Below are 11,647 nucleotides of genomic sequence, written 5' to 3' on the forward strand. Positions count from 1 at the left end.
TTGTTCGGATCTATGGTCTGTTGCCGACCGGATCTGGAAACCTTATGTGTTTAGGATTCTAAGCGTATGACTACGATATTAGAATTAGCATGTAAACGTTTCGGAGTGATAAGGAGATTTATACGTCTATCGTAAATAAAGCTTTCTTAACTTAAATTCTCGCCCGGTACACCGAACGTCTGCTTGGATGTACAAAACGTTATGGTGAAGAGTCATAGAGAATTGAGTTAATGGAGGAAATGAAAGGCTTATGATAGTGAATGACACCTATCGGAAGATATCGTAAGAGTGGTATCTTGCCTTTAGATTATATCTGCTAAAATAACAGTACGTTTAAAGGAGTACGGTACGTCTGAAGTACATCTTCGATTGGCACGATGATGGAACGATTGGTGAAATTCTTGAAGTTGTCCCATCGTCTGGAATTTCCATCACCAACCGAGTTGAAGTAGAATTGATGATTGAAGATACTCATGGAAGAAGTCGTAGTAGAGTCTAGGAAAATTTGTTATGATTAATTGGACACATTCGTATGTGTTAAATTGTTTTGTGATTTTAGGACTTGGGGACTACGAGACAATACTTGGGACGAGTATGAGTAGGTGTGAATAGTAGTAGAGATATATACTACTGGAAGCACAGGACTCACGCTTGGATCAAAGAAAGTCACAAGGTTACCAACTATCTTGTAATTGAGTTCGTTTTTATTCATATATGGCGTTACCATCGTTTCGGTAATGACTCAGAAGATGAATGTTAATTTGACCTAAGTGGTCATATCAAAATGAGTCCAACTACGATGAGTTTGTTACGTGGTTCAGAGAACCAAGTTCGATGTAGCATCTGACTTAAGCCGGAAGATTGAAATCAAAGCGATCAATTGTATCGTGCTCGTTGTTAAAGAAGTTAGTAGCTAGAAATGCTACATGCTAAAATGTGATCATATCACATTAGAATATGAAGGAAAGTATATTCTATTCTGGAATTTGACTCTAAGAGACTTGAGTCTAAGCGTTGCATCATACGATGAAAGGTCATTAGAACATGACCCATCGATCCGTTACAATAGATAAAGGAAAGTACTTATCCTAAGAAGAAAAAGGAGTCCTCAATAAGGATTTATTTTGTAACTTGTAGGTTACGATTGAAAGTCCAACATAATACGAAGAACATGTGCAAGATTTAGCATCACGGTTATTACTTAGGATGGAAAGATAACGTATGGAATCATTATACAAGCCCTATTTTTGTTGATGATTCCGGGACGTAATCATCCTAAGGGGAGATAATTGTAACGCCCGTAGATCCGGGCTAGTCAATTTAGAGACGATAAGCATCAAAAATGACTTTTTGATAAAAGATTATTTAGAATGAATAATCTTAACTAAGTTGTAGTGGTCGTGACAAGGATTCCGGATATATAAAGAATGCCAAAATCCGAGTTATAACGAAGAAGTTATGATCTGTCGAAGTTTCGCGACAGAACCGGCACGACACAGCGCGACGTAAATAGTGAATTTAGGATAGAGCGATATTTGGCCTTAGCGATATAAACGAAAGTCGTAGAATACGTTAAACCGAGAGCGTGCATAAAAAGAACGTCTAAATCTGACTTCGTATGAGGAAGTTATGATTTTTCTAAGTTTCAGCTTAGCAATATGCATCCCAAAGTTCGAATATGAGATCGAGTGGTTTCTAGCCAAAACAATCAAAACGAGAATTGAATATCTCGTCGATAGTAGTCCAACGGTAAAAAGACAGACGAAAACGGACGTCAGATGAAGGAGTTATGAATTTCTAACGGAGTTTTCCTGTCCCGGCCTACTAAAAATAATATAATAAAAATATAATAAAAATAAAGTTAAAATTAGCCGACGAAGTCTAAACGAGAGTTGTAGAGCATAATCTCACCTTCGCGTCGATATAAAGAACGTCAAAAATGGAGTTCCTATGCGAAGGATATGAATTTTTGAAGTTCGAGGCGCGAACCACAAAGCTGTGTCAGAGACCACGACGTGAAAACAGTGTTCACGACGTGAAATGTCTTCTGACGCCATCTGGAGCCTGACAGAGCAAGTGGACTGATGTCGAACGCAATGACCTATGCCTGACCAAGCTCACGACGTGAAATGATGGTTCACGACGTGAAATCTGAAATTTCAGCCCTATAAATAGAAACCGAAGGCAGCCGGGTTTGGTTGCTAATTTCTCAACCTCTCTCCTACTCTACTTATCTTTAAGCCTTCTTTTAACCCCCCGAAGCCCCGATATCATCCCGACACCCGAAACAAGTCCCGAAGCCCTGAAGATCCCGAGAGAAAGAGTTTTCGAGCCGAAACTCTGCCCGCGAGAAGTCCGGTTTCTGAGAAAACATTCCGGTTTCATCGAAGAATATCACTTTAAGAGCCGTAGTGTTGTCCGAGCATCGTCTTATCAAGTGAGTGCATAGTCCCTTTCATGAACATGATTTTAATACAAGTATTGTTTGAATGTATTAAATATATGTTTTGTGTGAGTTATTTGATGATGTCTGAATTAAGTGTTAAAGAACATACCTGATTGTTTATGATAACTTAGGCTAAAGAGTAAACCTAAGATTGGTTATAATGGTTATGAGGTAGTATCTCTTTATGAGTACGAGTGAGATATATACAGAGAATAGACTTTAAAATATGTCATTAATCCGGGAGTATGGATTAAGACTTAGTTAGTTGTCATTAATCCGGGAGTATGGATTAAGACATAGTCAGTTGTCCTTAGCCCGTGAGTATGGACAGGACATATAATCTGTCATTAATCCAGGAGTATGGATTAAGACATAGTTAGTTGCCCTTAGTCCGGGAGTATGGACAGGACATAGTTATTTGTTATTAGATCCGAGAGTATGGATCAGGTCGAGAGGTTAGTTTTAGATCCGGGGGTATAGATAAGGTCGAGAGGTTAGTTTTAGATCTGGGAGTATGGATCAGGTCGAGAGGTTAGTTTTAGATCCGGGAGTATGGATCAGGTCGAGAGGTTAGTTTTTAGTCTCGTTGAGAGGATTGACAGGGTGGGGTAAGAGTTGGTTATATATATATATATATATATATATATATATATATATATATATATATATATATATATATATATATATATATATAGAGAGAGAGAGAGAGAGAGAGAAATTTTATATTGTGTGAATTCTAAATTATATATATGTTATAACATTGTGGGATTGAAATCCCTATGTACTCACCAGGTTTTCCAAACTTGACCCACTCAATATTTTTGTATCACATACATCGATACAAAGACACATTATACTGAGAGATTAAAGAGATGTATATCATTAGTGTAGATGAATGTAAGTTCGGTTTATGCTTATGTGTCTGTATTGACCAGGACATCCCAAATGTTTTATAACGAATAAAATACATCTCTTCGGAGATGCTTGGATAAAGTATTTATCATGTTTTCTGGGAACAAATTCCGCAACTCTTTTAATCAAAGGATTACTCTGATTTTAAAACAAAGCATAAACAAATCGGTCTTTTCTGGCCGTGAAATTGGGGATGTCATATATATATGTTTATCGTTAAACCATAAACATAATATGAATAAGAATTAACATCAAGAAGAGTAAACTTACAGGGAAAGATGTGAGGGGAGAAGCAACCAGAGTTGTATGTGCAGCAGCAGCCCTCTTTTTTTTTATGTATAAGGGATATAATATGAAGTGCTTGAAAGAACTAGGAATGTAAGAGATAGACTAAGAGAATCGGAAATAGATCGTTTAGAAAGACATGAGGAAATTTGATAAACAAGATTTTTTATTATGAAAAACTCTCTCACTTAATTTACAACAGGTTGCATCTCTTTATATATACAAGGGATAGCATAGATATAACCTTTCTATAAAGACATGATACCTACTAGCACACTTCTATATTGACACGATACCTATTTACAAGACATAATATTCGATCTAGATAATTTGAGCTTTACATAAAGTATGAAACGACAGCACCACCTTATGAATCAATAATTCAAAAGAATTTTACATAAATGGCCCTTGAATTTATTTTAATCTGTCTCTTTGCATCCTTTGAAAAATCATCACTTGCTAAAAGTCCCGATGAGTACTGTCGATTGAAACCGGTGATCCTTGTTCTGTGTCAATCTGTTCTTCACTGTTCATGATATCTTCTAGTCTCAATAGTGTATCTCCTTCACCGCTGAATGGCAAGAGCATATGCCAATTTTGATGAGACCAAATTTGTAAGTAATGTCCTTCTGCTAGGAGTTTATAATTTTCCCAACGAAAACTTTCAGGTAGTAAAGGTGTTTTTTGAGCTGTGCATATATCTTCATTTGAAAGATTCTGTAGAGTTCCAAAATCTATTTCTTGTTTGCATGATAACTTTTTAAGATAGCCATGTTGTACTGTTCTTTGGGTGATGAAGATCCTTTTTCTAGCAGGTCTGTATGTATGTTCATCCGCTGCTGGAAAAGAAGAAAAAATTTTGCACCCAATAATTGGACTGATGCTGTGAGAGGCGATGTTTCCGGCTGTTAAAATAAAATTTTCTCCTAATTTATTAAGAAGACTTTCTGTGCTGCAATTGAGGCAGAATTCTAAGTAATCTATCATTCCATTATGATAAAAATTAATTATCTGTTCCTCTGGCATGTCTGTGGTCTTTAGGTTTATCTGTAACAGGAGTATGGGAGTATCTTCTCCTTCATCATTCAATCTTTGGATTACTGTAACTCCTTTATAATTGATTTCTTGAAAAGCAATCTGTACAATCTTCTGCTGTAATTTATATAGAATTGCTGGAAATTCTATACAAATTTTTTGAGACACCATTTGATCAAATTCTTTAAACTGATCAAGTACTGGCCTCAACGTTTGTCTCCAAGGGAGATCTAAAATGCGAGCTTTAAAACATTCATAGTTTCTGTATATTGTTGTTTTTAATTTTTCATCTTTTTTCTCATTCCTTTGTATAAGGTGTACATTTTGTGCTTCAAGAATTTTTATTTTTTGTTTCAAAATATTATTTTCAATCTGGCTTTGTATATGTTGTGTATCTTTTCCAGATTGCATAAGTTGTTGTTGTAACTTACCAATAATTTCTTCCTGAGCTTTAATCATTTTCTCTGGACTAGTTTTTGCTATTTCTGAAAATGTCTTCTCCTGTTCGGGTTCTATGAAAAAACTGTTTAACCCAAAATGTTCTCGAGCAATATTCATAACTTCTTGGAAGCTACAACATCCCTTGTAAAGGGGATTTTGACACTGTATATATTTTATGACTGTTGCCCAATTATTAAAAATCCCAACTTTAGTGCCCCTGATGATAACATAATGTGTAAACTTCTTTATTTGTTTTTCAGGGGTCAATGGTGACTGTTTATGGAAGTAAAAACTTAAAGCATTAAGGATTTGAACTTTAAATGATGAAGCCTGTGGAACTGTCTGAATATGCCATAAGTTGTCTAGCAAACATTGTTGGTCTTCTGTCAAGTTTACTCCAATCATGGGCCTAAACTTTTTACGTTTATCGAAGCAAATTTGTAAAGTGCAGTTACCAAATGCTATAACGACTTCTCTTTTCTGTGTATATTGTGTATTTTTTGAAGGTCCTGTCCAATAATATGCATGTTGAATATTTTGATATTGTGGTCTAGATCCTTGCAAGAGGTTATTATTATGCGTAGTACTCGCTATTTCCATATAAGGAATCGAGTTTTGTTGTGTGGGTTTATGTAGATATTCTGTTTTTATTGCTGAATCCAATAATTTTTCTGTTGATGTTGTGTTTCTATCTTCCTCTGAAGAAATGCTCATGGAAGAGGAACTCATTTTTTGCTGTGTAGGCTGTATTAATTTGTTCTTTCCTTTGTTTCGACTATCCATCTGCAGAAAATAATCTGTTAATATTTCTGGATAACATATCAGCTATTCCATTGTTTTCTCCCTTTATGTGTTCAAAATTTATTTTATATCCACTTCCTTGTATTGTATTTTGTAAATCAATCCATCGTGTCCTATTTATTTTCTTACTTTTATCATTTTTAATAAAACGAACTATAGCTTCACAATCTGTTCTAACTGTAAATTCTTTATGTAAAAATATCTTAAATTTTTCTAAAGCATTTATTAAAGCTTGTATTTCGTAGTCTATAGAAGTCCAATTCATTTCTGTCTTATTAAAGCTTCCACTAGCATATGAGCATATTTTTTCTGTATTTTTTGGGCTATATTTATCGGGTTTACAAAGGAGAGCGGCTCTCCATCCTTCTTTACATCCATCAACTTCTATTATTATGTAATCAGTAACTAATGGTAATTCTAATGATTTAATATTTTTAACTGCTTCTTTAATTACTGTAACTAATTTAATGTCTTCTTGGTTGAAATGTCTTTGTCCATTTTTTGTTGTTTCACTATATAATGGTCCCACTAACTTTGAAAGATTAGGAATAAACTTTCGTGCATAATTAACCAATCCTAAAAAAGCTTGTATCTGTTTTAGATTTTCAAACTTTTCTGGGAATTCTAAAATTTTTGTCGATATATGACTTTGTAATTCAATTTTTCCATTTCCTATTTCTAAACCAAGAAATGATATTTTTCTTTTAAACAATTCCATTTTTCTTTTAGAAATAACAATACCATTCATTTTTATTTCTTCAAATATTTTCTGTAAATGCTTCTCATGTTCTTGTACTGTTTCACTGGCAACCAAAATATCATCAATATATACTAAACAAAAATCATATTTCAGAAAGATACTGTCCATAAACCTTTGAAATATAGATGGAGCATTTTTAAGCCCAAAGCTTAAAACATTCCATTCGTATTGTCCTTCAGAACATGTAAATGTTGTCCATGATTTAAAGTTTTCTTCAAGCTGTAACTGATTGTATCCAGATTTTAAATCAAACTTGCTAAAAACTTTTTCCTTTTGTATCAAGTTTATTAAAGAGTCTTTATTAGGGATATTGTAACCATCATCTTCTGTATTATCATTTAGTCTTTTATAGTTATAAACTATTCGAGCTTTTCCTCTTTTTATTTCAGAATGATTTCTTACTATAAAAGCTGCTGACCTATGTGGACTTTCCGATTTTCTAATTAATCCCTGTTCTATCATTTATGGTATTTGTTTTTTAAATTCTTCTTTATCTAAAGGACTATATTCTATATTTGTTGTTCTTATTGTAATATCAAGATTTTTTAATTTAAATTTACAAATATATTTAACTTTTGATTTTGTAATATCTTCTCCTATAAGTCCAATTTTCTCTAAGTGTAAAATTATAGGATGATTCATACTTTTGGTTATATCTTTTCCTTTTTCTAACTCATGTGTTAAAATTTTTGTAAATAGCTTAATTGTTTCATTTTCAACATTTCTCTTAATTTGATTATGTTTTAAAAAGACTAGTTTACCTTGTCCACCACGCTTTTATGCAAATTCTGATGTATTGGTATATTTAAGTGTTGGAAAACTATATATATGTTTACTAAGTGTGATAAAATTACGTGTTAATGTGATAGCGCCATTTAAGGCAAAAATAAAATTTAATCCAAGAATAAAATCATTAGATTTTACATATTCTTGATGGATATTAACTTGTGGGATATCATATTTCATACTATAGTTACCTGCAAAGTCTAGAAATTGAATACCTGTTGGTTCTAAGTAATGTGTGATAGTTATTAATCTGTGTTCGATTGTTCTTGTCATTAATTTATATGATAACTCTTTATGATATGGTTTTGGTGCTAGATGATAAGATATAACACTTTTAGTTGCTCCTGTATCTACTAATGCTTTTAAATCTAAAAATTTATTATTATCTAACCATAATCTACATTGTAGGTTTATCATGTTGGGTGATCCTTCTGTTTGTATTAATGTATGTTCATTTGTTATTTGAGACATTTGGTTTATTTCATTTACTTCGTTTTCCTCAATCTTGATCTTTTTCTTTTTATCTAACACATCCTCTAAAATACTTACTTTATTTTCTAAAGTTTGTATTTTTAATTTATGTAATTCGGCTATTATTTCTAATTTTTCTATCTTTTCCGATTGTAACCCGATTTTTACTTCTTTATTTTCTTTTTCTGTTTTTTCTTTATTTATTTCTAAATTATATAGCTTTTTAAGGCATATGTAACAGATTTCTGTGAAACATATATTACATTGTGATCTTTTTTCTATACTAGGGTAATATCCAAAATTATAACATTTTATATAGTTATTTCCTCGTTTATTTATCCAATTATGTTGACATTCTTCTTGTTCTGTATTTACGTATGTATATGTTATTTTGGTTAAATGTTTATCATTATCACAATCACTATATATACTGTATATTGATTCATTATCAGAATTATCAGAATTTAGAGGTTCTATATTATATTCTCCTATTTGTTCTAGTAAATTGCTTTTTTCTATATTCTTATTTTTATTTGGGCATTTATTAGCTAAATGTTTAACATCACCACAGATAAAACATTTACAATTTCTTGTTTGTGGCCTTTTTACATATTTATTTTTATAGTATGGTTTATTCCCTTTTTTATATGATGTGCTTTTTCGTAATTTCTTTTTTCTTTCATAATGTCCATATGCTTGAGGTGTATAAATTGCTGATTTACAAAAGGCATAAGCATTTTTCTTTAATTGTTCTTGTAAAGCTACTTCTTTACACTTATCTTCTAATATAGCGAATGTATATGTGATCCTAGGTCCTATTCCTAGGTTTTTCTGTTCTCCATATTGTTGTTTCCATGTTTGATGTATATATCTTCCTAAATCTCCTGGAAGTTTTATAAAATATTTATCACATAAATTATCATCCACTGCTTGCCCAGTTTGTGATAATAATCTAGTAAAATCTAATGTGAATTCATTAATATATTTCATATCTGCTATACTTAATTGTTCAAGATTTCTAATAGCTGTATCTTGTATTAATGTATTATTTTTTGCAGGATCTACCCCTAAAATTAATGTTCTTATTTGACTAGTAAAATTATATGGGTTATCACCTAAGTCTTTTAATTTATTAATTTCATCTGGTGTTATATCTTATCATCTAGCACCAAAACCATATCATAAAGAGTTATCATATAAATTAATGACAAGAACAATCGAACACAGATTAATAACTATCACACATTACTTAGAACTAACAGGTATTCAATTTCTAGACTTTGCAGGTAACTATAGTATGAAATATGATATCCCACAGGTTAATATCAATCTAGAATATGTAAAATCTAATGATTTTATTCTTGGATTAAATTTTATTTTTGCCTTAAATGGCGCTATCACATTAACACGTAATTTTATCACACTTAGTAAACATATATATAGTTTTCCAACACTTAAATATACCAATACATCAGAGTTTGGGCAAAAGCGTGGTGGACAAGGTAAACTAGACTTTTTAAAACATAATCAAATTAAGACAAATGTTGAAAATGAAACAATTAAGCTAGTAACAGAATTTTTAACACATGAGTTAGAAAAAGGAAAAGATATAACCAAAAGTATGAATCATCCTATAATTTTACACTTAGAGAAAATTGGACTTATAGGAGAAGATATTACAAAATCAAAAGTTAAATATATTTGTAAATTTAAATTAAAAAATCCTGATATTACAATAAGAACAGCAAATATAGAATATAGTCCTTTAGATAAAAAAGAATTTAAAAAACAAATACCAGAAATGATAGAACATGGATTAATTAGAAAATCGGAAAGTCCACATAGGTCAGCAGCTTTTATAGTAAGAAATCATTCTGAAATAAAAAGAGGAAAATCTCGAATTGTTTATAACTATAAAAGACTAAATGATAATACAGAAGATGATGATTACAATAGCCCTAATAAAGACTCTTTAATAAACTTGATACAAAAGAAAAAAGTTTTTAGCAAGTTTGATTTAAAATCTGGATACAATCAGTTACAGCTTGAAGAAAACTTTAAATCATGGACAACATTTACATGTTCTGAAGGACAATATAAATGGAATGTTTTAAGCTTTGGGCTTAAAAATGCTCCATCTATATTTCAAAGGTTTATGGACAGTATCTTTCTGAAATATGATTTTTGTTTAGTATATATTGATGATATTTTGGTTGCCAGTGAAACAGTACAGGAACATGAGAAGCATTTACAGAAAATATTTGAAGAAATAAAAATGAATGGTATTGTTATTTCTAAAAGAAAAATGGAATTGTTTAAAAGAAAAATATCATTTCTTGGTTTAGAAATAGGAAATGGAAAAATTGAATTACAAAGTCATATATCGACAAAAATTTTAGAATTCCCAAAAAGGTTTGAAAATCTAAAACAGATACAAGCTTTTTTAGGATTGGTTAATGTGACAACTGTCAAATTCAGGTCATTCTCGGACTCATGCATCTTTTTATAAAATCCATACATGCACAACATGCCATGGCCTAGTAGTATAAATTAGGTCAAAATCTTGCATGAACTAGGATCCAACTAAAATCTAGGACTAATATACTTGACTCTTACGATTCTAGTAAGTTGTTTAGCTAATGTAGGAAATGCCGATATCCGAATTAGAATAAACTCCAAACATTTGTTACAATTGAAAAAGAGTATCAAAACCTTAAAAATAAATTAAAATTTTCTAATTTCATTACATTATGATGGTAAATATCTAACAAAGTTCCAAAAGCCCTAAAGAGCCCAAAAATCCAAATTTATAAACTTTAAAACCTAAAAACTATATAAAATTTGTTATGAACCTCATTATATCAAATTTAAATAATTAAGTTATGGGATATAATGAAAGACATAAAAATTTAATTATCAAACATTAATCATAATTTATTAGTTAAAAACAAAGATTTTTAAATAAATCAAGAATTACATAAAGAATCATTTTTATAAAAATTAGGGTTTTATAAAAATTGAAGAGGAATGCATATAATTTGAATTTTAAGAGAGAGGGAGCCTCTCTCACTCATAAAATCGGCCACCTCTTCCAAGGCACCCCTTTTCCCCAAAAATCTTAATCATTTATCCTTCTCTTACACTTCAACTTCCCCTTCACTCTCTCTCTCACACTCCACTCTTTACAACACTCAAACTCTCTCTTCCTCTCTCCAAAACCACGAAAATCTCCAGCCAAGAACACCTCTCAACACTCAAATCTTCATCTTCTAAGGTTGTTCTTCAAGGTATTCACGAAAATCCCTCATCTTCCCTCACTTTTCTTTCTTGTTTTAAAGAGTTTTCTTGCACTTCTCATTCTTCTACACCATTCTTTATGAACATTCATGAACATATCCATGAATGTTGAGTTTGATGATGATGGTGGTAGGGTTTCCCCCAAAAACAACATGCATGTTGTTTAATGGTGAAATCCAAGGACCAAAACCTATGTCAAACCCTAAAATACAGATTTTTATAAGTTTTAAAGGTTCATATACCTTATGCATTCAAGTATTTCCTTTAAAAACATCACTATGACCAACATATGTCCATGCATGGTCCTCAAACCATGATGCATGTGATGAACATCAAGCTAAAGAGCTTGATGATCAAAGTACATTGTTAATAGTGCATGTAAATGATTTTATTTATAAAAAAAATCTAAAAAT

This window comes from Lactuca virosa, chromosome 2, assembly GCF_052849685.1.
Source record: "Lactuca virosa cultivar CGN04683 chromosome 2, Lactuca_virosa_CGN04683_v6, whole genome shotgun sequence".
In the NCBI taxonomy this organism is placed as follows: domain Eukaryota; kingdom Viridiplantae; phylum Streptophyta; class Magnoliopsida; order Asterales; family Asteraceae; genus Lactuca; species Lactuca virosa.